Source organism: Pleurodeles waltl, chromosome 3_1, assembly GCF_031143425.1.
Source record: "Pleurodeles waltl isolate 20211129_DDA chromosome 3_1, aPleWal1.hap1.20221129, whole genome shotgun sequence".
Lineage (NCBI taxonomy): Eukaryota > Metazoa > Chordata > Amphibia > Caudata > Salamandridae > Pleurodeles > Pleurodeles waltl.
This window is the reverse complement of record NC_090440.1, coordinates 1143541168-1143568879: the sequence shown is the minus strand read 5'-3', so window position 1 is coordinate 1143568879 and position 27712 is coordinate 1143541168. Positions and strand designations below refer to the sequence as shown.

General features: G+C 46.7%; 1 protein-coding gene across 1 annotated transcript in view; it reads right to left on the bottom strand.

Annotated features, from left to right (window-relative positions):
- NCAPD3 (non-SMC condensin II complex subunit D3) overlaps positions 1–27712 on the bottom strand; it is a 675764-nt gene that overhangs the window by 302564 nt on the left and 345488 nt on the right. The window lies entirely within an intron of this gene.

Genomic DNA, 27712 nt, shown 5'->3' with positions numbered 1-27712 from the left:
CCGTCTGACGTCATCGTGGCAATAAGAGAACCTGTCGTCAGTTTTCACCATTTTTTACATGCCTTTGAGGCAAACAGGTGATCACCTGACATCACATACTCAACATGACTACATCAATCAAATATAATACACAACATTTAATCAAGTATAAACAGCAAAATATACACACATATATATATATATATATACACATACATACATACACATATACAATCAAATATATATACACATCCTTATATAAAAACACCCTAGTAATCTTGGTAAGACCAACCAGGCAACGGGGAGGCTGGTGGGACCGTCAGGAATCTACAGGTAGCTAGTGTATCCACCAGAAAAGGCGTTACCATCCTTCTGATGGATACAACTACTTGTGGATTCCTCACCTAATGAATAGAGTACCAAAGCAGTACCACACTCGGTGGCGGGTGCCTGAATGGTCACACCAAGAAATCCTGCAGCACAGACCGTGCAAAATGGCAATCCCTCCTAACCTCAGAGTACAAGCAATAATGCTTTGCAAAAGTGTGGAAGGAAGCCCAAGTTGCAGCCTTACAAATTTCTGCCTCAGGAATACCTCTAGCCAAAGCCGAAGAGGTAGACTTAGCCCTGGTGGAATGGGCTCTAATTCCAACAGGAGGAACCTTCTTTGCCAAGGAATAACATACTTTTATGCAAAGAATGACCCACCTGGACAGTGCTCTTTTGTGGACAGCCTTGCCTTTCCTCTTCCCCATGTAGCCAACAAAGAGCTGATTGCCCACCCGGAACTCTCTCGTTCTCTCGATGTAGAAACTTAAAGCTCTCCTCGGGTCAAGCTGATGCAGTCTCTCCTCCTCTTTTGATGGATGGGGAGGAGGGCAGAAAGACAAGAGCGTTATAGATTGTCCCAAATGGAAAGGTGTAACAACCTTTGGTAAGAAAGCCGCCCTGGTCCTCAACACCACCTTGTCTGCATGAAAAAAAGTAAAAGGGGTTTAACAATAATCGATTGAAGTTCACTCACTTGCCTAGCCGACGTGATGGCTATGATTAAAACAGTCTTTAATAGTAAAAACCTTAATGGACATGAATGTAAAGGTTCAAATGGCGAACCCATCATGAATGTGAGAACCACATTAAAATCCCACTGAGGTATAATAAACGGAGTGGGAGGAAACCTATTGGTAAGACCCCTTAAGAACCTTATAACTATAAGGGACTTAAATAAAGAGGGTTGATCAGGAAGGCAAAGAAAGGCCGACAGTGACGACACATAGCCCTTAACAGTCGCAACTGCACAACCCCTCTCTGCGCCAAGGACAATACAAACAATAAAATGTCTGACAAATAGGCTCATAAAGGATCAATTTGCTTCTCTCCACACCAAGCAGCAAATTTTGCCCATCTGCCAGCATAGATAGATTTGGTGGAGTGTCGCCTGGCCGATAAAATAACGTCCACCACTTCTGGCGGGAGAGAAAAGGAACTCAGATTGCCCCGTTCAATCTCCAGGCATGATGGTGCAGGCTCTGGAGGTGGGGGTGTAGAACCTGCCCCTGCGACTGCAAGAGGAGGTCTGCCCTGTGAGAGAGACAAGGCGCAGGACACAGTGAGAGTTGGAGAAGGTCTGTGTACCACACCCTTCTTGGCCAATCCGGAGCTATTAAGATGACTTGGGCCCGGTCTTGGCGAATCTTCCTCAGAACCCGAGGAATCAAGGGTATAGGGGGGAAACGCGTAAAGCAACAGGCCGTACCAGGACATCTGAAACGCATCCCCCAACTCTCCTTGCACAGGATACTGGAGGCTGCAGAACGTGTGCATTCTCCCGAGTGGCAAAGAGGTCTACCTGAGGGAATCCCCACATCCGGAAGATGTGAAGATCAGGTCTGGATGGAGACGCCACTCGTGATCGGCAGAGAAGTGCCGGCTGACACTGTCCGCACATACGTTCAGAACTCCAGCCAGATGGTTTGCTTCTACGCAAATCTGATGGTCCTGTGCCCAGGACCAGACCTGCAGAGTCTCTCTGCAAAGAAGGTACGACCTTACTCCTCCCTGCTTGTTGATGTACCACATCGTGGTAGTGTTGTCTGTCAGGACCTGAACAGACTGACCGCAAAGGGAAGGGAGGAAGGCCTTGAGAGCCAAACGTATGGCCCGCAATTCTAAAAGATTGATATGAAACATCTGTTCCACTGGAGACCAATGACCTTTGACCTCCAGGTCCCCCAGATGAGTTCCCCACCCTAGAGTGGAGGCATCCGTTATAACCGTGGCCACTGGTGGTGGTAGCAAAAACGGCCTTCCTTGGGAAAGGTTGTCGTCCGCAGCCCACCATCATAGATCCACTGCAGTGTCTCTGGAGATCTTTATCGACTCCTCGAGATCCCCTCTGTGCTGAAACCACTGCCTGCGGAGGCACCACTGAAGAGCCCTCACGTGCCAGCGTGCATGAATGACCAACAGAATTCATGAAGTGAACAGACCGAGCAGACGAAGGACCTTTAGGACTGGAACAACCGCTCCACTTTGAAACATTGGATTTAACACCTGAATGTCCTGAATCCGTTGAGGCGGAGGATAGGCCCGATTCAATGTTGTGTCCAGTACTGCCCCTATGAACAAGAGGTGTTGAGAGGGCTCCAGGTGAGATTTGGGCACGTTTACCGAAAACCCCAGATCGAACAACAACTGGGTTGTCATCTGCAGGTGATGCAGCACGAGCTCCAGAGACTTGGCTTTGATCAACCAATCGTCCAGGTAAGGGAATATCAATATTCCCTTCCTCCTGAGATTTGCTGCAACAACCGCCATCACCTTCGTGAATACTTAAGGTGCGGGAGTAAGTCCAAAAGGAAGGACCGCAAACTGGTAGTGTTGTGACCCCACCACAAACCAGAGATACTTCCTTTGAGACGTCAGAATAGGGACAGGAAAGTAAACTTCCTGTAAGTCGACAGACACCATCCAATCCTCTTTGCTCAACGCCAAAAGCACCTGTGCTAGAGTCAGCATTTTGAATTTTTCCCGTTTGAGGAACCAATTCAAAACCCTCCGGTCTAGGATAGGTCTCAATCGACCATCCTTCTTGGGGATCAGGAAATATATTGAATAACAACCCTGACCCCCCTTCCTGCTCTGGAACCAACTTCACTGCACCTTTCGATAAAAGGACTAGAACTTCCTGCTTCAACAATAGGAGATGGTCTTCTGTGCAAAAGGATGGACGGGGAGGGATGAGAGGGGGAAACTCCCAAAAAGGAAGGGCATAACCTTTCCCCACAGTATTGAGGACAGAGGAGTCCGATGTGATCAGCTCCCACATGCTGAGAAAATGAAACAACCTTCCCCCTACAGGAGAAGCATGGGATGCAATGGTTGGAGGACTTAGGCTGCTTTCCCTGTTGCACCCCCACCCCCACTGGAGGAAGAGGAAGAGGTAAGGTGCTGCTGGGTGGCCCCTCTCGTTCTAACCCTACTACGCTCTCTATAGGACCTATATGGAAGACTAGAAGGTTGTTGGCCTGCCGGTTGGGGTCTCCCCTGAAAGGAACTTCCTCGTCCAAACCCCCTGAATCTTCTAAAAGTCCTGAACGGGGTGGTCATAGAAGCCTGCAGGCCTAGGGACTTGGTCGTAGCCCTGCTCTCCTTAAAGCGCTCTAAGGCAGAGTCAGCTTTGGAACCAAACAACTTGCCCCCATCAAATGGCAAGTCCAACAGGGTTGTCAGTACATTTGTTAAAAATCCACAAGACCTCAACCATGCATGTCTCCTGGTGACAATGGATGTGGCCATTGCCCTGGCCACCGAGCCCGACGTATCCAGCCCTGACTGAATAACCTGAGTCGCTGCCGCTTGCACAGCAGATAGGAGAGCTCGCATATCCTGAGGCAAATCAGGTAGCACAGCCTTGGCCGCACCCATCAGGGCATGAATATACCTGCCCAAAACACAAGTGGCATTTGCAGAATTAAGGGCCATTCTGCACAAAGAAAAAGTCTTCTTGGCAGACTGGTCCATTCTTTTCTACTCCCTGTCCGATGGAGCCCCAGGGAAGGAATCAGGAGCCGAACACGAGGAGCACGAGGCCTGAACCACCAGACTCTCCGGAGTCGGTTGCCAAGAGAGGAATCCTGGGTCCCCAGGAGCCACTCTATCTTCTCGCCACTGATCTGCTTACAGCAGTCGAAGATACAGGTTTCCTCCAGACTTCCAGGATTGGTTCTGTGAGAGCTTCGTTGAACGGAAGGAGTGGCTCCGCAGCATCCAAAGCAGGATGCAAGACTTCCGTCAGAATGTTCGTCTTTACCTACGTAAAGTCCGCCGTCTTCCTTACCACTGTATGGAACGAGGTAGCCTCCTCAGTAAATTCCCCAGGAGAGGCCAAATCCCACTCAGGGGAGGTATCGAGACCACTTGCAGAGTCCAAACTCTGAAAGTCCCCCAGGGGCTCACCGATCTCTCCTTCCTCCAGGAGCTGCCTTCGATACTTTTGCTCCTCCAAAAGCCTCAGGGCCTTTCTTCTTGAGAGCAGCCTGGCCTCTGTCCTTGGCGACGACACAGAATTGGCCGACGTCGATGACCTCAGCTGACGCGACCCAGGAGACACACCCCAGTCTCCGGATTCGTCCGACGCCGGATCCATCGGCGCCATGGATAAACGGGCTCTCTTCACCGGCGTCGACTGGATTCATGGTGAAGTCATTGGCGCCACCGGATCAACAGAGGCCACTGGCGTCGAAGGTCTCCTCTGCAACGCCAACAGTACCGGCGCCGGACCAGCACCCTCTGCTGAACAGATGGGCATGAACGGCGTCTGCTTGTATGGAGCCGGAACATCCAATCCAAAAGCCAAGGGACCTGCGGGACCAGCCAGTGCACCGCCAGGGGCCATGGAGCTAAAGATATTAAACATAGCATTCAAGAATGCTGCTGGTTCCGCTCCTAGAGCCGGGAATGCTAGAATACTCCTGTGGCGTTGGATCAGGCACCTCTGACTGCGCTGCAGCCGAGAAGCAAGGACTCTGGTGAGGCTCGACGACCTCGGAGACTGACGGCGCCAGAGAAGCCTGAGGGCTCTCAGACTGAGGAGTCACCGTCGGACTGGCAACCCACGTCGCACAATGCCGAGTAGATGGTGACCTCGACCGAGATCGGTCTCTATCCGAACGGCACCGGGAATCATGTTGACGCCGTCTCTTATGAGACCTTGAGGACTTCCCTGAAGATGACATCCGATGCTTCTTTTTCTTTTTAGCCTTGGCCAAAAACCGCTTGGCCTCTCGCTCCATGAGCACTTTCGGGTTCATTTTTTGACACGAACCACACTCCTCCACGTCATGCTCGGAACTCATACACCACAGGCAGTCATTATGCGGGTCTGTCACTGACATGCGACCCCCGCACTCCCTACAAGGCTTGAATCCGTATTTACGAGGTGGAGACATTTTAACAAAGTAACACCTTTGAGAAACAGTAGCTCCCCAAGAGCCAGGAGAAAAACTGTTATGCTTCAAAGGCAAGGAAAAAAGGGAACTGACGTCAGCAAGGTCCTCTTATTACCACGATGACGTCAGACAGAGTCACTTGGGAGTCGGGCAATAGTGACGCCCTCATCTACGTGCAGAGCTGGGAAGAAAATTACCGTTGAATGCTGGCGCATTGGGAGAATTCATTAGGTGAGGTAGTTGTATCCATGAGAAATATCAATACCAAAGGTAAGTAACTTGAACATCTGATAGAGACTTCTAGTTGCAGATTCCTTACTTTTGAAAAGATACCCGAGCAATATCATCCCCGGTGGTGGGCTGCAAACCAAGATCACACCCAGAAGTCCTGCAAAACCGAACGGCCAAAGTAGACATCCCTGCGGACCTGTCTGTCCAGGCAGTAGTGTCTGGTAAAAGTGTGCAGAGATGTCCACATTGCTGCCTGATGGATGTCCAGGACTGGAAAGCCCCATGCTAGCATTGTGGTAGCAACAGTAGCTCTGGTGGAGAGAGCACGCAAAACTTCAGGGGGTTGCATCTTAGCCAGAGCGTAGCACATTTTAATGCATACGAGCACCCATCTTGAAATGGTCCTTTTCTGCACCGCCTTCCCCTTCTTTGCACCCATATATCCCACAACGAGTTGATCATCCACCCAGAAGTCTTTGGTACGATCAAGGTAGAACGTCAACACTCTTTTTGGAGCCAGGCAGAGGAGTCTCTCCTCTTCATGTGAGGAATGTGGGGGATGCATAAAAGGTAAACAAAGTGATGGACTGCCCGACATGGAAGGGTGTCACCACTTTAGGTAGAAAAGAAGCCCTTGTGTGAAGTACCACTTTGTCAGGGTGTACTGCCTGAAAAGGTGCTTTAGATGCAAGTGCTTGAAGCTCACTTACTCTGTGGGCAGAGGTGATGGCAACCAGTTTTGATGGTTAAGAGCCATAAAGGGCAGCTGTGAAGCGGCTCGAATGGGGCACACATAAGGTATGTTAAGACTAGGTTCAGATCCCATTGGGGCATGATGAATGGGTTAGGAGGAAAAAGATGTGTGAGGCCTTTAAGAAACCTCCCAACAATGGGAGATTTGAATAAAGAAGGTTGATCTGGCAACCTCAAGAAAGCAGAGACAACAGAGAGATATCCCTTAAGGGTGCCCAGGGCAGAGCCTTGTTGGTCAAGGGAAAGAATAAAAAGAAGGACCTGAGAGAGAGGAGCAGATACAAGATCGACCGATTTGTCGATGCATCATGCCACAAATTTCTTCCAACGACAGGCGTAAACAGTTTTGGTTAAGGGACGCCTGGCTGCCAAGATGACGTTACAGACTTCGGGTGGAAGGTCAAAGACGTTGACTGTCGCCGCTCAATCTCCACGCAAGGAGGCAGCGGGTGGACAGTTTCGGGTGGATGACCCTCCCCTGTTGCTGCGACAGAAGATGCTTCCGAAGAGGCAGTCTGATCAGATGAGCTATGGCCATGCTCAACAGCTCAGGATACCAAACTCTTCGTGCCCAGTCCAGAGCCACCAGGATTACTTGGGCCCAGTCTTGCCTGATCTTCTTCATAACTCTGGGCAGAAGTGGTATAGGCGTAAAGGAGGCCTGAGTTCCACTCATGGTGTAAAGTGTCGCTGAGAGAGTGCCGCCTTGGAAACTCCAATGTGCAAAACAGACGACATACTGCATTATCTACAGAGGAAAATAAGTCTAACCAAAGTTCTCCCCACTGAAGGAAAATACCTTGCGCCACTTCCGGATGGAGACACCATTTTTTGCCCTTGCGTTCACGGAGCCCGCCAGGTGTTGAACCATCAGGGAAACGCCCTGATGTTCCAGCCAAGTCCAGACACGAAGAACCTTTTAACAAAAGGGTCCACGACCCCACTCCGCCTTGTTTGTTGCAGTACCATATGGCGGTGGTGCTGTCTGAACACCTGCACTGGTTTCCCTTTGAGAGAGGAAAGAAATGCTTTTAATGCTAGTCGAATCGTTCGGAGCTCCAGAAGGTTGATATGGAGCCCAGTTTCCACCGAGGACCAGAGGAGTGACACATCTATCACCACTGTAAGATCTGGTTGGGGAAGGGAGAGGGATCTGCCTTCGACTCAAACCTGATTCGTTAACCACCACTGGAGGTCTCTCGCAGTTCCTTCCCAGATCTGGACCTTGTTGGAGAGATTCCCCTGATGCTGCACCCACTGGAACTTCAGGTCCCACTGCAAAGCCCGCATTTGCCATTTGTCCTTTTGAACTAGCAGGATGCATGAGGCCATGAGGCCCATCAGCCTCAGAGTCATTCTCACAGAAATCCAGGAGAGAGGCTGAAACATCGGTAACATAGCCCGAATATCCTGGACTCGCTTTTTGGGAGGATATGCCCAAAACTGCACTGTATCCAGAACAGCTCCAATGAAAGGGAGCGTCTGAGAAGGAGTCAGGTGTGACTTCGGCACTTTGATAGTGAACCCCAGCGAATGCAAAAGGTTCGCTGTAGTCTGGAGGTGGGAGACAACTGTCTGGGGTGAGTTCGCATTCAACAGCCAATCGTCGAAGTAGGGGAAGACTGGGACCCCCTAACCTGCGCAGGTGAGTTGCCACCACTACCATCACTTTCGTGAACACCCGAGGGGCACTGGTAAGGCCATAGGGGAGCATGGTAAGATGAAAGTGCTCGTGACCTACCACGAATCGTAAGTAATGCCGGTGGGCCGGCAAGACGGGAATGTGAAAGTATGCGTCTTGCAAGTCCGACACTACCATCCAGTATCCTGGGTCCAGGGCAGATAGGACCTGAGCCAATGTCAACATTTTGAACTTCTCCTTCTTGAGGAAAAGATTGAGGGACCGAAGATCTAATATAGGACGAAGACCCTTGTCTTTTTCGGAACCAGAAATTAGCGGGAATAACAACCATGACCTACTTCTGACAGAGGGACCCTCTCTATAGCTCCTCTAGCCAAAAGGGCTTGGACTTCCTCGAGGAGAAATGTCACATGATCCTGCGATTGTATGAAGGTGGCATGGCTCGAGGGGATGTCTCAAAGGGGAATGAGTAGCACCTTCAGAAGATCTGGAGGACCCACCTGTCCGAGGTAATGGATTGCCATTGGGACAGGTGATGGCGAATCCTGCCACCAACTGGTTCCTGGAGTACCCGCGGACTAGGAAGGTTTTGAGGCTGAGGAGGGGGTGGATTGGGTGACCCGCTGGCTCCGTGATCCCCGGGATCCCGCGCCCGTGGCCGCGCAGGGGCTGTACAGCACGCACAGGTCGATGGCTGTGGGGAAATTGACTCATTTGGGTGCCCTTTCCATAGCCACGAAAGGGGCGAAAGGCGGACTGATGGGGTCTAGGAGCAGGCACGAAGCCAAGGGACTGGGCGGTGTCTCAGGAATCCTTGAAGCACTTTAGCACTGAATCCGCCTTGTCTCCAAAGAGAAGTGTGCCATCAAAGAACATGTGTCCATCAGAGATTGCTGGACATCCCCTGAAAAGCCAGATGCTCTCAGCCAGGAGTGGCGTCTCAATGCCACCATCGATGCAACCGATCTGCCCAGAGAGTTGGTCGTTTCCAGCCAACAATGAATCATGAACTTTGCTGCGTCTCTCCCATCTGTCACGGCTTGGGAAAGGACAGTCAGGGCCTCCTCCGGAACTCTAGGCAGCACTTGTGCGACCGTATCCTAGAGAGTATGGGAATAGTGGCCCAAAAGGCATGCGGCGTTCACGGACCGCAGCGCTAGACTGGTAGAAGAAAACATCTTCCCCAAGTTGTCAGTTGTTTTGATTCATTATCCAGGGGTGCAGTAGGGAATGTACCTGATGAAGATGATGCCTGGATGACAAGGCTCTCAGGCGTGGGATGTTGAGTGAGGAATTTGGGGTCTGATGGCGCAGGTCTATGGCAGCGTGCAATCGTCCTATTCACAGGAGCCCCTCTGCTGGGTCGGGACCAGGTACCCAAAAGGACGTCCGTCAGTGCTTCGGAACAGGAAGAACTGGTTGAAGCACCTCTGTTAGGAGATTAGTCCTAACCACCACAGAAGGAAGCTCGAGGTCCAATACCTCAGCTGCCCTTCTTACCACCATAGAGTAAGAAGCTCCCTCCTCCGTAGCCACGGAAGGGGTAGAGAGAGCATGCCAGCATCAGGGGAGGAGTCCAGACCACTGGTGCCACCCAATTCCTCTACTCATTCCATGCTAGGGTCAAGCTGGTATTCCAAAGAGTCTACCGGCCCCTCTACATTCTCCCCATATCCATACCCAGAAGTATAAGGGTCCGGATCAAACCTGGTTCCAGCAGAGCTCATGGAGAATGCAATCAGCGTCGATCGACACCATTCCAGCTACGATTCTGGGAACAATCGGCAACGGGAGCGTCAACATCTGAGCCAACGCCGGGGACGGTCGCGCTGGAACGACCGGCATCGGGACGGATCCAGAAGCAGATCCGAGGGACCCTCTGGAGTCTGGGCTGAAGCGGATGACTTGGGACCCGAGGGGGCTCCTACTGACTCACCTGGGCCCGAGAGCGCTGAGGGTAGGTCAGTCTGCCTGAAAATGAGGCGCATGGCCTCAGAATTCTTTCAGTTGGGCTGGAGTGGCGCCGGCTCCCGGGAAGTTGGGGAAAGGTGGCGCGGACCCAGATGCAGGCTCTGATGACAGAGGCCTAGATCATTGACACTCTTCCCGCGTCACATCATCCGATCGACAGGGCGAAGTCGAAGAACGTAATCCTTCTTCGACTTCTTTTTCTTGTGACCCGAATGCCCCCAAGACTTCGAGGACGAAGAGTGGAGGTGACTCCGTGGGCGGTCCCGAGACCTTCCTCTCGAGCGAGACCGGGAGCGGCGCGCAGTCAAGTGTCTGGCCGCTAGCAGCTTTAGGGACCGCTCCCTCAAAGCTTTCGGATTCATGGCCCAACACTCAGAGCATGTCTTCGGGTCAGGGTCGCGCTCCAAGCAATAGAGAGACACAAGGTGCAGATCCGTCACCGATATAGTTCGGGGACAGGAGTCGCAGGGTTTGAAGCCGGTCTTCCGTGACATCTGTCAATACATCCACAATCTTGTCACAAAACGTTTGACAAAAAAGAAAAGAACTGACATGCTTATTTAAAGAGACGTGGTCTGTAACGGCTAAGCATTGTGCAGGGTTTGACAATTTGGGTTAAAACTACTTTATGTTGTAACTCCAAGGTGACTGATACCTTGATCTACTCTGTGTATCTCTATCTTTTACCCTGGCAGGGTGTTCTATATTTATAATGTATATTGTAGATCCCCAGCTAGTGGAGTACAATGCTGAGCTGCATGCTATTGACCTAATCAGTAAGCATATGGATGATCTTCTTCTGGGCCACCCTTAAAATTGTGGCAGGTGACTAACTGTAGGTTTGAGTCATGGACTGTCGCTCAGGATTCTCCCGTTGGTGAAGAGGATCAGCTTTGGGGAATCTTTGCCCTCTATTTCCCCTGTCGAGAGGGGGTTCTCTGTTGTACGCCAGCTAAATGTATTCACACTTGGTCATGGTCTTCGGGCATGCAATGGGAGATCAAAGTCCAACCGGGATGGGATCCATACTTACCATCGACCACACTGTACCAGTCTTATAGATTATATCCTTCTTGATATTCGGCTCTGGCACCAATTGGTTCACATGACTGTAGCCCCCAGGCAGGACAGTTACCATAAGGCTCTGGAGCTTACAGTGACAGCCTTGGGTGTTACCTTGCTGAGTACAGATGAAGCACTTGACCGAAAGTTGACTCCATCTAATTGGTGTAGGTTAAAGTGGAGCACCATGATAAGCTCAAAACAAACTCTGGGTAAAGTGTTTGGAGTTGCTTTAAATGGTCTCTCCGCAGTAGTGGATTAAGTTATGCCCCTTGGTGCTCCAGATGCTGTGGTAAGCCTGAGCGATATCCCTAACACTATGTTTGCCTCTCTAAAATATTTTTTTTCTGATAGACTCTAGGTTTATACCTACAAGGAAGAAAGAGGACTCTTGGTTTTCAGCATGTTGCATTGCTAAGCGCACTCTCTCTATTGATCTATCAAATCTGGTTCTAGAGAAGCAATTCGGACTGCTAGAGTGCATTATAAAGCTACTATTACTTGCACCAAGAGAACATGGAAGCGTTCCAAGTGGAGTACAATGCTGGGTTCCAGTAAGATAAGGATTATCGTTCTTTTTGGCAGATTGTTGCTAATGGTGCCACTGGTAATCAGACTCCACTGGATAGCAACATTCCTGCCTCTGCCTGAGTAGAGCATTTTTCCAAGTTAGGCATAAGGATCACAGCACAGTGCTAGCAGCCTCTTCTATTGAGGTCTTAGGGGCCTTAAGCAATACATTATCTGCTCTCACCCAGGATGGACACTCTATTGAGATAGTGTTACCCTGGATCCACCAGATCACCAGTTCTGAGATTTCCAAAGCATTAGACTGTATTACACCTAATGAAGCCCCTGGGTTGGATAAGGTGCATGATGATCTATTTAGATCATACAAATATGTCTGGTGCCCTTAACTAGCCCTGCTTTTTAGTGCTATAATGAATGGCGCGCCTATCCCTTCTACCTGGGTAGGGTCTAAAATTGTTCCAATCTATAAAAAGAGCACCATATCCTTACCAACTAACTAAAGACCAATCAGTCTTATTGACAGTTTGCTAAAACTGTTTAGTCGGACTGTTCTGAATAGGCTGACTGAGTGGGTTTCTGACTCAAATGTTTTAACTCTACTTCTGGCTGGGTTCAGAGACCGTATTGGGACAATTGATCAGGTTTTCCATTTGCAATTGCTACAATGAATATTTGTTAACACTGAGGGGTAACAGACTCTATTTATCTATGTGGACCTTAAGTCTGCTTTTGATCTTCTCCCCAGGAATACTCTGTGGCAGTCCTAGAAGAGTTGGGAGTTCCTAGCTATCTCTTGAGTAATATAATCAGAATACATTCCAACAACTATGCTCAAGTTAGATGTGGGCCAAGTGTGACAGGGGTGTGTGCTGGCCCCAGCCCTCTTTTATTTGTATATTAATAAGCTGGTATCCTAGGTACAGCTATGTGAGGGCGATGGCCCCACTCTTGCTGGGGTTAAGACTCCCTCTCTACTGTTTGCGGATGCCAATCCTCTGCTATCCAAGTTCCAGATGGAGATCCAGAAGCTTCTGGATTGCTTCAAGTCATTCTGCAGACAGAGAGGGATGGAGATTAACCGCAGCAAGACACAATTTATGGTTTTTAACCCCTAACCGACCTCTCTTTCCAGCCTGACCCTCAATGGGGTGCCACTGGAGAGGGTTTCTGTGTTTGATTAGGTAGGGGTTACACTCACTGAAAACTTTGACTGGCCTCCTCATGTTGACTCAAGTTACCGCAATTCTGTGGAGGTATTTTGAAGGCTCATCGGTTCTCTTCTTTTCGAGCACTGTCACCCACCCTAAAGATCTACAGAAGTCAGACTTTGGGGGACAGTCTATACAGTGGGGAGCTTTCATGATACAAGAGCTCTAGAAATGTCTGAAAATTTCTTCTTGAGAAGCTTAGTCAATCTTCCTGCTAGCACATCATTTTTCCCCATGCAGCTGGGTTGTGGTCAGACAGGGTAGTGATTTGGATTTGGTTGGGTTAAGACCCCTCCTATACTGGCAGAGTCTCTGATCACTTCCCGAGCTGACACCCTCCCGCGAGGCCCTGGAAGATGTACTGGGGCAGTATGGCGTTGTTAAGATTCCCTGGTTGAGATCCCTGAAAGCGTGTCTGAGTCACATTGGGTTTGGGCACTTATGGTCTTGTCCTGCAGCTATTACTTCAATGTTTAAGTCCGACCTGAAAGGTGCTTACTTGCGCTACGTTGACAACTAATTTGCACACCTCCATGGTCGGGTCCCTTATTGCATCTTTTTTGGAGTTCAAAGTGGTGAGTCAGTTTGAGGAGTTCTTGCATGAAATCGAACCTCCTCCTTCGAAGAGTTTATATCTTAAATTCCGCATGGGAACTTTCTCCCTTGGTTTCCTTTCCACCGTGTGGAAAACTCATTCTAGCGATCAGGGCCATTTTTGTCCGTTCTGCCCACTAGTGATAGAATCACCCGAACACGCTTTGTTGTTTTGTCCCGCCTACTTAGGGGTTCGAAGAAGATGGATCTTATCTGTTTGTCGCAGTTTGGGGGTTACTGAATTTTAGGATAGCCTTAAGAGTACTACAGAGTGACACTAGGCAGCTTACTGTCTTTGTTGTCTCTTAGTTCATGTTGCACATACCATAGGCTTAGGCAGAAATTGTTGTCCAGATGTGGTTTAGGTTTTTATTCAGTTCCCCTTTCCTTCTTATCTGTTTGATTGTATCATTCATATGGTTTTATTATGTATATTGATATCTACTTATGTCTTAATTGTTCAGATTTTAAAATTAGAGTTGCTCTATTGCATATTTATTGTTTTACATTGTTGTACTGTAAATGTAACATGTTTTTATGGCCTTGTAGAGGAAACAAAGACTGATTGACTAATGACTAATCTAAACCAGCAGCCTCCCTCTCTCTGACTGATGCACATGTTTTGTAATACTAAAGTATCCAGCATACTCGCTTTGACTACTAGAAATTGCAATTGATTAGACACATGGACTGATACCGAACTCTGAATCTATTACGAACTATGCATGTCTCAAGAGAATAAAAACAGCCAGTGCATAAATCTCCGTACTTATTATTGGACTAGAGTCCAGTTGAAATGGCAGGTCTAGCACCATAAGCACGGTTTCTCCATGCTGCTCCTCGGGGGTCTGGTTTCAGATAATGATACTGACATTGAATAATGATGCACATCCATTCACGGCTTACAGCACTTGTTTAATTTAGGAGTAAGCGCTGAGCGCCCATTAAGTTCTTCTGTTTTTAAGTGAATGCAGACTTAAAACCAGAGACCAAAAAATTGCCACTAAATGTTTAATGTCGCAAACTGTATACGATGGAAGCAACATGAAATACTGTTAAATGTATTTCTTTTGTGGTTTGTATCACACACCAACCCGTCATTTTGGTAACCTTTTCTACCAAACAAATACATGAAAATGTGGACGAGGATGAGCTGGGAGTGGGGTGAGCTGTGAGAGTGAATTTTGCCCATTAAACACAAGTTGGGGTTGAGACAATATAAACATACTAAGAGTTACCCTGTCAGGTGTCAATCACTGTAATACGTTTTTCTAGGATTACTACTCGGATACTTTTAAAGAACATTTTTTTCAAAATAAGGTGACTATTTTGTTCTGCTCCAGTATTCAATTTGCTTCTTTTTTACAGTGCAAAAAACGAGAAAGAGGCAAGAATTTTAGAAAGTGCCCAATTGCTATAACAACAAAAGGTGGTGTTTTTGAAATCCTAAGTAATGCAGGAACTCATACGAATGCATTTCTTTGAATTATTTTTACGGATAATCGTGGCAGAGATATAGGAAAAAGCTCCCAAATGAGTAAGATTTTGGTTTCAGCTGCAAAGGTATTTTGTTACATTGAGTAATGAAAATGTCACTTACCCAGTGTACATCTGTTCGTGGCATTAGTCGCTGCAGATTCACATGTTTGGCACAGTCCGCTGCCTGGTGTTGGGCTCGGAGTATTACAAGTTGTTTTTCTTCGAAGAAGTCTTTTTGGTCACGGGACCGAAGGACTCCTCCCTCTTTGGCTCCATTGCGCATGGGCGTCGACTCCATCTTAGATTGTTTTCCCCGCAGAGGGTGAGGATGGAGTTGTTTGGTATAAATAGTGCCCATGCAATGGAGTGAATATGTATGTATGATAAGAGTTTCTAAAAATTATTTACAAATGTTCAGATGTTTAAGGTTTATGATCTACTTCTAAACGGCTACAGGCTTCCCGGGGAGGTGGGAGGGTACATGTGAATCTGCAGCGACTAATGCCACGAACAGATGTACACTGGGTAAGTGACATTTTCAGTTCGATGGCATATGTTGCTGCAGATACACATGTTTGGCATAGACTGTAAAGCAGTTACCTCCCCTAAAAGCGGTGGTTTAGCCTGTAGGAGTTGAAGTAGTTTGGAATAATGTTCTTAGTACAGCTTGGCCCACTGTAGCTTGTTGTGCATTTAGTACGTCTACACAGTAGTGTTTAGTAAACGTATGAGGCGTAGACCAGGTTGCAGCCTTACATATTTCGCTCATAGGAATGTTTCCTAGAAAGGCCATTGTAGCACCTTTCTTTCTGGTTGAGTGTGCCTTTGGTGTAATAGGCAGTTCTCTTTTGGCTTTAAGATAGCATGTTTGAATGCACCTGACTATCCATCTAGCAATGCCTTGTTTAGAGATTGGATTTCCTATGTGTGGTTTTTGAAAAGCTATGAACAGTTGTTTTGTTTTCCTGATTAGCTTTGTTCTGTCAATGTAATACATTAGTGCTCTTTTGATGTCCAATGTATGTAGTGCCCTTTCAGCCACAGAATTTGGTTGTGGGAAGAACACTGGCAATTCTACTGTTTGATTTAAATGGAATGGTGAGATTACTTTTGGCAGAAATTTAGGATTTGTTCTTAGAACTATTTTATTGTTGTGTATTTGAATAAATGGTTCTTGTATGGTAAATGCCTGTATTTCACTTACTCTTCTGAGGGATGTGATTGCAATGAGAAATGCGACCTTCCAGGTTAGATATTGCATTTCACAGGAATGCATGGGTTCGAAAGGGGGACCCATGAGTCTTGTTAAGACGATGTTAAGGTTCCATGAAGGAACTGGTGGTGTTCTTGGTGGTATAATTCTTTTTAGCCCTTCCATGAATGCTTTAATAACTGGTATTCTAAATAGAGACGATGAATGAGTAGTTTGTAGGTAAGCAGATATAGCTGCGAGGTGTATTTTTATAGATGAAAAAGCGAGATTCGCTTTTTGCAAATGTAGTAAGTATCCTACTATGTCTTTAGTAGAGGCATGTACTGGTTGTATTTGATTGGCATGGCAGTAGTAAACAAATCTTTTCCACTTAGATGCATAGCAGTGTCTAGTGGAAGGTTTTCTAGCTTGTTTTATGACCTCCATGCATTCTTGTGTGAGGTCCAAGTGTCCAAATTCTAGGATTTCAGGAGCCAAATTGCCAGATTCAATGATGCTGGGTTTGGATGTCTGATCTGTTGTTTGTGTTGTGTTAACAGATCTGGCCTGTTGGGTAGTTTGACATGCGGTACTAGTGAAAGGTCTAGTAGAGTTGTATACCAAGGTTGTCTTGCCCATGTGGGTGCTATCAGTATGAGTTTGAGTTGGTTTTGACTCAACTTGTTTACTAGATATGGAAGGAGAGGGAGAGGGGGAAAAGCGTACGCAAATATCCCTGACCAATTCATCCATAGAGCATTGCCTTGTGATTCGCGGTGTGGGTACCTGGATGCGAAGTTTTGGCATTTTGAGTTTTCTCTTGTTGCGAACAAATCTATCTGGGGTGTTCCCCAAATTTGAAAGTACTTGTTCAGAACTTGGGGGTGAATTTCCCATTCGTGGACTTGTTGGTGGTCTCGCGAAAGGTTGTCTGCTAGTTGGTTTTGTATTCCTGGAATAAATTGTGCTATTAGGCGAATGTTGTTGTGAATCGCCCACTGCCAAATTTTTTGTGTTAGGAGGCACAATTGTGTTGAGTGTGTTCCTCCTTGTTTGTTTAGATAATACATTGTTGTCATGTTGTCTGTTTTGACAAGAATGTATTTGTGTGTTATTATGGGTTGGAAGGCTTTTAACGCTAGAAATACTGCCAACAGTTCTAGGTAATTGATATGAAGTTTTGTTTCGTGTATATCCCATTGTCCTTGAATGCTGTGGTGATTGAGGTGTGCTCCCCACCCTGTCATGGAAGCATCTGTTGTTATAACGTATTGAGGCACTGGGTCCTGAAATGTCCGCCCTTTGTTTAAATTTTTGCTGTTCCACCATAGAAGCGAGAGGTATGTTTGGCGGTCTACCAACACCAGATTTTGAAGTTGACCCTGTGCCTGTGACCATTGTGATGCTAGACACTGTTGTAAGGGTCGCATGTGTAGTCTTGCGTTTGGGACAATGGCTATGCATGATGACATCATGCCTAGAAGTTTTAGCACAAGTTTTGCTTGTATCTTTTGGTTTGGAAACATAGCACTTATTAGCTTGTGGAATGCTTGCACTCTTTGTGGACTTGGAGTGGCAATTCCTTTTGATGTGTTGATGGTTGCTCCTAGATATTGTTGTGTTTGACACGGTTCTAGGTGTGATTTTGTGTAGTTGATGGAAAACCCCAGTTTGTGAAGGGTTTGTATGACAAAGGTGGTGTCGTTTGCGCATTTTTTTACTGTGTTGGTTTTGATTAGCCAGTCGTCTAGGTAAGGGAACACATGTATCTGTTGTCTCCTGATGTGTGCTGCTACTACTGCTAGACATTTTGTGAACACTCTTGGTGCAGTTGTTATTCCGAATGGCAACACCTTGAATTGGTAATGTATTCCTTTGAATACGAACCGTAGGTACTTTCTGTGAGAAGGGTGTATTGGTATATGAAAGTACGCATCCTTTAGGTCTAATGTGGTCATGTAATCTTGCTGTTTGAGCAGTGGAATGATGTCTTGTAGTGTGACCATGTGAAAATGGTCCGATATGATGTAGGTATTTAGTGTCCTGAGATCTAATATTGGTCTTAATGTTTCGTCTCTTTTTGGAATTAGAAAGTACAGGGAGTAAACTCCTGTGTTTTTTTGTTGTACTGGTACTAATTCTATTGCATCCTTTTGCAGTAGTGCTTGAACTTCTAGTCCTAAAAGTTCTAAATGATGTTGTGACATTTTGCGTGTTTTGGGGGGGATGTTTGGTGGGAAGTTGTGGAATTCTATGCAATAGCCATGTTGGATTATTGCTAATACCCAATTGTCTGTTGTAATCTGTTGCCAAGCTTGGTAGAATTGGCTTAGTCTTCCCCCCACTGGTGTTGAGTGAAGGGGTTGCGTGACTTGAAAGTCACTGTTTAGGTGGAGGTGTTTTTGGAGTCTGGAATCTTCCCCTACTCCTTGGGAATTGACCCCCCCGATATCCCCTGAAACCACCCCTTTGGAAGGAACCCTGATATGGTGTGGTTCTTGATTGTTGGCTGGTGGTGTCTGTGGGTTGGCCACGAAACCCCCCTCTAAATGGAGTTTTTCTGAAAGAGCCTCTGCTCTGCGGGGAGTAGAGTGCGCCCATGGCTTTGGCCGTGTCTGTGTCCTTTTTAAGTTTTTCAATGGCTGTATCCACTTCCGAGCCAAACAGTTGTTTCTCGTTGAAGGGCATATTAAGGACAGCCTGCTGGATTTCAGGTTTGAAGCCTGAAGTGCGTAGCCAAGCGTGTCTCCTTATGGTGACAGCAGTGTTGACTGTTCTTGCTGCAGTATCGGCTGCGTCTAGTGAAGAGCGGATTTGATTGTTTGAGATCGTTTGTCCCTCTTCCACTATTTGCTGCGCCCTTTTTTGGTATTCCTGGGGAAGATGGTCTACGAGAAGTTGCATCTCGTCCCAGTGTGCGCGGTCATATCTGGCCAGCAGCGCTTGTGAATTTGCGATGCGCCACTGGTTGGCTGCCTGTGACGCCACTCTTTTCCCTGCCGCGTCAAATTTTCTGCTTTCTTTGTCCGGAGGTGGGGCGTCGCCAGATGTATGTGAATTTGCTCTTTTGCGAGCTGCCCCTACTACCACAGAGTCGGGTGGTAACTGTGAAGTAATAAACACTGGGTCTGTGGGTGGTGGTTTGTATTTCTTATCCACCCTTGGGGTGATGGCTCTTGATTTTACGGGCTCCTCAAAAATTTGTTTTGCGTGCCGTAACATCCCTGGTAGCATTGGGAGACATTGATATTGGCTATGTGTAGCCGAGAGGGTGTTAAATAAGAAATCATCCTCTATAGGATCGGAATGCAGTTGGACATTGTGGAAGTCTGCAGCCCTAGCCACCAGTTGCGAGTATGAGGTACTGTCCTCTGGCGGTGACGGCTTTGTGGGGTATGACTCGGGATCATTGTCCGGCACTGGGGTGTCATACAGGTCCCAAGCGTCTTGATCCTGATCGTCATGACTTATGGTAGTTTGCGCTGGTGAGTGCATTTGTGGCGGTGTTTGTGCCGGCGATGCCTGTGGAGGAGAGGGCGGAGGCGTGACTTTTTTAACCACTTTGGCTTGTGGTTGTGTGTCATCCTTTGGAAGTCCGATCTTTCTTTTCCTCATGATTGGGGGAAGGGTTGATATCTTCCCTGTATCTTGCTGGATGCACAGTCTCTTTTGTGTGTAGTCCGATTCTACACTTTGGAGCTCTTGTCCAAATTTGTGCATTTGGCCACTTAGTCCTTGTTCCTCTGAGTAGGATGAAGGTGTGGTATTTTTCGGCGCCGAGAGAGAATGTTTTTTCGGTTTCGGCACCGACAGAATTTTTGTTCCTTTCGGCACGGATTCTCGGTGCCGATGTCTTTCGGTGCCGGTATTTTGTTTTTGTCTCTCGGAGCCGCTTTCTCGGCTCCGAGGTTGCTCCATGGCGGTCCCTCGACCGGAGTCGGGTGTCTTCGCTATGGGCGTGCCCTTTTTCGGCCCCTTCGACGGGTCGCCTGATTTATGGGTCGAGCCATGGCCTGTTGGCAGTGGCGTCCCCTGGGCTTTTGGTTTGTCGATGGATTTACTTTTCGACGTCTTACTCACAGTTTGTTGCTGTTGTTCGACGTCGGAGTCTCCGGATTCTGATTCCGGAACCGAGAATGTTTCCTCTTCGTCGTCGAAACGTTGTTTTGTCGACGTGGACGCCATTTGGTGACGCCTGGCTCTTCGGTCCCGGAGTGTTTTTCTGGACCGGAAGGCTCGACAGGCTTCACAGGTATCCTCCTTGTGCTCGGGGGACAAGCACAAGTTACAGACCAAGTGCTGATCTGTATAAGGATACTTACTGTGACATTTTGGGCAGAAACGAAACGGGGTCCGTTCCATCGGCTTCGATGTCGCACGCGGTCGGGCCGACCAGGCCCCGATGGGGGATCGAAACTGCCCCAAAGTCTTCCGATGATCGGTGTCGATGTACCTAACTATCCCGATACCGAACGGAACAATACCGACGCTTTCTTCCGAGATTCTGACTAACTTTCCGAACCGAAACACGGAGCGAAAAGGAATACGTCCGAACCCGACAGCGGAAAAAAACAATCTAAGATGGAGTCGACGCCCATGCGCAATGGAGCCAAAGAGGGAGGAGTCCTTCGGTCCCGTGACCAAAAAGACTTCTTCGAAGAAAAACAACTTGTAATACTCCGAGCCCAACACCAGGCAGCGGACTGTGCCAAACATGTGTATCTGCAGCAACATATGCCATCGAACATGAAATTATCGCTTGCCACTAATTCTTTCCTTTCAGCCACAGACATTCTTGAATGAGGAAAACCAAAAAAAACTATAGGTTCTTTAGCACATTCCAATTGGGTTTAGAAAATAATATTGTTGTAATATGATTTCTAAAAACCTATTTGACATTTGTATGCTTTTTTTGGATAGAGAATCCTTATTCTGATACAGACCCCACTCACACTTTAGCTCCCCAAGTCTTAGAGGTTGAACCACATAATGACTGAACAGTGATGAAAATATTATCAACATATTAATACAGCATGACCATAAATTCACTAACTGTTACAAACTGAAAGAATTCATCTAAACCTTCAGTGGGGTCTAAAATATGTTCTTGAACTTGGGATTCTTTTTGAATATAGCAAAATTCTCTCATATATTAACTGACAACATGGGCAGTCAGATTGGGATGCAACATCTGGAAGGCACACTACAGTTATGAGTTTTGGAATGCTTGGAAGATATTCTTAAGTAAGTAATTTTCAAACAGCAGAAATAATTTCCTCATCAAAGTATTCTCAGATGCAGATAGGTGCCAATGATGCTTCCAATTACTTCACAATGGCTTCCCGAAACAATGTCTTGCCTTTGGAAACGATTTCAGGCCAGAAACTGCAGAAGTCTAATGCCACAGGCAACATGGCAACCTCAATGGGAACAGATTCGTCTCAGAAGAGGGAGGAAAAATAACTTTCATCACTATTGTAGGAACGTGCCTCCTTTCATATGGTCGTCGCAAACCCCTCAATTTTGCCTGGTTTCTGGTGCAATTTTAACTGAAAGGGCACTGGGTCCCTGCTAAACAGGTCCCTATTGCCAGATCTCCTTTCCCAAAACTGCACCGTCGTTTTTCCCAATCGGCAAACTTTAGCTACCACTATAAGTCCCTAGTAAATGGTACCCCTGGTACCTACGGCACAGGGTACTAAAGGAAGGTCACTCAGGGCTGCAGCACGAATTGTACCACCCTCAGGGACCCCCTCGCTAAGTGCACAAAGTGCTGCTTTCGCAGCCTGCGTGTCTTGGTGCAGAACTAAAATATAAATACGACATGGCACACAGCTGGTGTGCCCTGTACTCTTTACACTGCATTCAATATATGTAAGTCACCCCTCTAGGTGGTCTCCAGCCCTAAAAGCAGGGTGCATTATATTACATGTGAGGGCATACATGCATGAGCAGATATGCCCCTGCCATGTCTTTGTCGATTCTCATACATTGTAAGTGAGCAGTGAAGACATTTTAGGTACACGTGCTGGACACTGGTCATTAACAGTTCCCCAGCTACATGATAGCTTCACTGACATAGAGATGTTTGATATCAAAGACCTCGTATTAATAAACTCTCATTGAATCCAGTGATGGATTTATTAATTATATGCACTCAGAGGGCACCTTAGAGGTGCTCAGTGAAAATCTACCAACTCCTAGTGTGGGCACTGACTGGTCAAAACCAGTGCAGCCACCTTAGGCAGAGTTCTAGCCCCCTGAGTTTAGAGCCCACATTTGGTGGCAGGGCTGGCAGGAAAATTAGGCGCCCACTTCATGCCAGTACCACCCCTACTGTTGACAAGCTGAAGTGGACACTACCTTTTAAATTCCTCCAACTTGTGAGGAAGGAATTAGGCAAATATAAATACGACATGGCACACAGCTGGTGTGCCCTGTACTCTTCACACTGCATTCAATATATGTAAGTCACCCCTCTAGGTGGTCTCCAGCCCTAAAAGCAGGGTGCATTATATTACATGTGAGGGCATACATGCATGAGCAGATATGCCCCTGCCATGTCTTTGTCGATTCTCATACATTGTAAGTGAGCAGTGGAGACATTTTAGGTACACGTGCTGGACACTGGTCATTAACAGTTCCCCAGCTACATGATAGCTTCACTGACATAGGGATGTTTGATATCAAAGACCTCGTATTAATAAACTCTCATTGAATCCAGTGATGGATTTATTAATTATATGCACTCAGAGGGCACCTTAGAGGTGCCCAGTGAAAATCTACCAACTCCTAGTGTGGGCACTGACTGGTCAAAACCAGTGCAGCCACCTTAGGCAGAGTTCTAGCCCCCTGAGTTTAGAGCCCACATTTGGTGGCAGGGCTGGCAGGAAAATTAGGTGCCCACTTCATGCCAGTACCACCCCTACTGTTGACAAGCTGAAGTGGACACTACCTTTTAAATTCCTCCAACTTGTGAGGAAGGAATTAGGCCAATAGGGTAAGGGCTATGCCCACTTCCCAATGGAAGTGGTCATAGGAAGGGTATAGTCATCCTAACGGTGAGTAGCCCATTGGCTACCACATGGCACTCCCTGTAAGCACCTAAATTCTGTATTTAGGTAGCAACCCTGTACACTAACTCAGATTCCTGTCGACCTAAGAAGAGCCGGACAACACAGAAGTCACCGCCCCCCCCCAGAGAAGACTGAAGATACCAACTTACTTGGCCCCAGCTCTACCAGCCTGTCTTCAGGCCTCAGAAAACCTGTACTCATAAGACAGCGACCTCCAAAGCCTTGGGAGGACTGCCTTCCTTCAATAAAGACCAAGAACTCGCATGGACAGCAGACCTGTCCAAAAGAACTCAAACTCCAAAGAAGAAGTTGTCTTCCTGAGAAACCATAAAACCACCGCCTGGAACCACCTCAGCACCTGACGCCCACGGTCCATGTCCAAGTGACCTACCAGTTCTGTGAAGGTTCCCCAGCGCTTCTGAACAAGAGCCCACCGTGGTCTGACCAATGCCAGACTCCACAGCGATGCCTGCAGCCTAAATCTGAGAACTCTCCCTGACTGCAACCTGCCCGGTAAGCTGTTTCGGACCCTAAAAGATACCCCTGCACCCTGTCGAAGTTAAAATCCATTTGTATCTTTACTTATTAATGGTCATCCTTTATTATGGGTTTCTTCTCAATATTCAGAAATCGATATGACAAGGCAGTGATTCCAGTGAACTAATAACTGTTGAAACTAAGGGGAAAACCTTATTTTTATGTTATTTTCTACATTTAAATTTAAAGTCACAGGGGTTGCAACAAGAACTTCAACAATGTCTCTTTAAAGATGTCAGGCCACCAGCACCCATAATGCTCTGCACCACCTTTCTATACTTTAACAATTAAAGCCAAGGAAAGCATTTTAAATGTTCTGCTCAGTTGTCATTTTTCCTATACCATTTCGAAAAGTAATGAATGCAAAGGCCTGGTGAAAGGTAAGGATGAAGTCACGGACCTGCAAAATTGAAACTCTCCACTTGACTAAAAGATAATAGAAAATCTGTTCCAAAGGAAGAAAAACTCAATTTGAAACAGAGGCTCTCTAGTGTGCAGAGCTCTTTTCCCGGCAGAGTGGAAAAAAGAACTGAGGAAGAAATACGCTTCTCACTTTCAACAACAGTTCAGTATGGATGGCTGGTTGCCCATTAAAGACATCAAACACGGTTCATTCCACAAGGGGTGTATTTGCAACAAGGACATTGGTTGCTGGCATTCCTCTAATATGCGCAGTGTAGCAAGGATGCAAGAGTCGCCACGCATTCGTCAAACAATACTGCATAGATATGGAAACCTCTAGAGATTCAGCTGTGGGACAAACAGCCCCTAGTAAACTGTTGTGGTAAGGTGAGCCTGTTTCTGCTTCCTTCTTCTGTTGAGTTCTATCCATGTTCTAACGGTCACTGTAGCATGTTTTCTTATGATTTGCATATTTAACATTTAATACTTATTGTTATTCTGATTCAAGTACGTGAGTCTAAGAAAGATCCACTGCCAAAGAAGAAACAAGTTACTGACCTGTAAATACAATTGCCCAGTCTTGGTATTTCTTACAGAACCCTTCGAAGTAAAAGGATGTTAATATTTATTCTTTGACACATGCTTTCAACATCTGATGGACGTTGGACTCAGTGTTGCAATATCAGTGAGCCTTCACATCATTGCGTTAACTGCAAGTCATGAGAAAAGGGTACTAAAGAAAATGTTTGCCATGCGTGACTATGGAAGTGTGACCTTACAGCTATTTTAATTTTACCATGGGACTACAGACGAAATGACTGGGAATTGATTCAAGCATATGACTGATAGATCAAATGTTGAAGAACTGGGCGAGTCCATGCCATTGTGGATCTTTAAGAGCTGATAGACTTAAAATGTTAGCATCACAATTCCCCAGAGAGGCTCTAGCTGGGTGATTTTAATTTTACAGGTACAATAAATGCATTTTCTATAATTTTCTACATAATTAGTTAACAGTTTTTTTTAAGGTGCTGTTGAACACCGCTGGGTGTTGGTAATGTTCCAGCAGTTGTGAATGATGAAAAGCAGACAACAGGGACTAGAACTTCGAAACCTGTGACATGTGCATGTCTTCAGCAAGCAGGGCAATTGATCTTTTAAGAAAACAGGCTTTTTGCAGGTTCACCCCTACTTTTTGTTCGCATGTTGACTAGTAGGCACTAGTGAAATGTCCCTGCAATGCCCCAGGCCCTCCTAATCAGGGCTCCCTGCAATGCCCCAGGCCCTCCTAATCAGGGCTCGGTGATGTGCTCTGACCATTAAAAATACATCTTTAATTGGCTTAATCCCAATTGGTATTACTTAATTATAAGTCCCTAGTATGGGGTACCCGAGGTACCTAGGGTGTGTCACTTAAAGTGTCTCTCGTGGGTTGCAGCACCATTTGGGCCATGAATGAAACAAAGCAAACGCATGACTCACAGCCTGCCACCACTGGCTGGCAAAGCAGTTTTAAACTGCTAACTCGACTATGCCATTTCAATCCACGACAGAGCCCATGTCTTTGTTATTTAATGTTTGTAAGTCACTTCTAAAGCAGGCCTACTGACCCCTAAAGGCAGGGTATATTATATTAAAAATCTGGACCTGTAGTTTATGTGTTAAAGGTCTTAACAGTAAAATTCCCACATTGTAGTTTTTACTGACTAAAGTGTAGTATCCCCTTTGGAGGGTGCAGGGTTACATACTGACATTTCAACAGTGCTAGCATATGAATGGGATTACTAAGGTTGGTTCTTCAAAGTATCAAAAGAATAAGTGCATTAAATCTGAGTTAGAGGTTAAATCAAATGTAATGTCACTAGTAGAGAAAGTGCTCACAGTTGCCTCCTGGGGATAGGTGTGAACAGCTCCCAGGAAGGGTCAGAAAGAGACTTCAGTGCGAGGAGGTATTATCGCCTCCAAGAAGGAAGGAAACTCAAACAGGGAGTGAACCCAAAAGGCAAGCTTCAAAGGGGAAGCCGGCTTCGAAGGGCAAATGGCAAGCACACATGAGAGGGGCTGCTCTCTATTTTCACTAGACAGGATGGCGTCGGCGAGAGAAAAGAGAAAACAGTGGTCAGTCCATTTTTCCCGTGGGAGTTTAGCCCTAAGGTAGTCACACTCCTGGGGTGAGCTACCAATCTACACAAGCCAAGAGAGTTGAGAACATGGCATTCTTGTATAGCTAGAGGGACCTCTTCAGAGGATGTTGTCAAAAATCAGGAAGGACCAAAGTAACCCATTGGCTTGTGACCGCCACGTTCCCTGAATACCGTTTCTGGCCATGTAAGTGGCACTCCAATACCATAGATTTAGTCTGTACTAGAAAAAAGGACCCAAGAAGGACTCCCCCACTGACCCTAGACCTGGCAAAGAGAAGGTGTACATAAGAAGGACTGCACCTGCTGATCCTTGTGCTAGCAAAGGAGGACTGTGCATGTGGTGCCCTGCTTGAGAAGTCATCGTCCCCAAGCCCCAAACAGAAGAAGAGACTCCAACAGTGAGTTGGCTGACTTCCTGTTTCCCCACCCTGAAGAAGCCTGCCTTGGCAAGTTGGTAGCCAAGATCAATATGTCGTTGCTTACCACCTAAGTGCAGCCTCAAAAGAGTCTGCTGGACCCAGGAGAGGCATCAGAGTGCAGTTTGGTTACACAAAATAAAACTGTTTGCCAGTAAAAGGGAACTGTTGGTTTCATCGCTACCGGAGACCAGTGGCAGCTGGTTTTTGGCTGGACTCCATCCAAACTTCAAGGGACATCAACCTCTGTGGCCAAAGTCCACACCCCCCGTGTTCATGGACAAAGGGGTTTACCCAGGAAGATGAGCATCTTGACAGTCCTGTATCCCCTGCATCTGAACTACTCCATTGAAGTCAACTGCAAACTGAAATAAACATGGAACTGATCTGGAAACTGCTTTCATTGGTAAATAACTGTTTCTTGGGACCTTGTTAGTCCCCCTGACCTCCTATCTCCTGATGCTGGTCACCCAAAGTAAATGGAAGTGACAGCATTCAACGTTGACAAAGTTTGATAGAAGTTTCCAAAAGTTAAGCAGAAAGCTGTGATTTATTGTTTCTTCTAGTATTTATATCTTTGGAGCACTCCAGCAGATTGCGTTCATTTTGGTGTCCATAAATTCCTAAAAATAAAACTTTTTTTTATAAATTGGTGTTGAATTTCTTCTGTTGCTTTTCTTTCTTATTCAATTGTCTTGATACTTCTAAATGCTTTGCACTTGTTCTTGTGACCAAAGTCCAACAGCTCGAAGCCACAGCTACCCACAGTTGAGCTAAAGTTTTACAAAAAAGCCTGGTAGGACCCATAGAGGATAATTATCTTAAAATACAGTGAGGTCACACAACCACACCCTATAATACACCCCATTTTTTCACAATCATCATAATCCACCTAAGACAAACTGTAGACCTGAAATACCACAGCCAAGCCCCTCATTCCACCACACACTTTGTTCATATGCTAACCTGTCTAAAGCTTGCAAATGCAACATTGTCATTAAGGCATTCAGACAGTCTAACCTGACTTCTCTCTAATCTGTTTAAG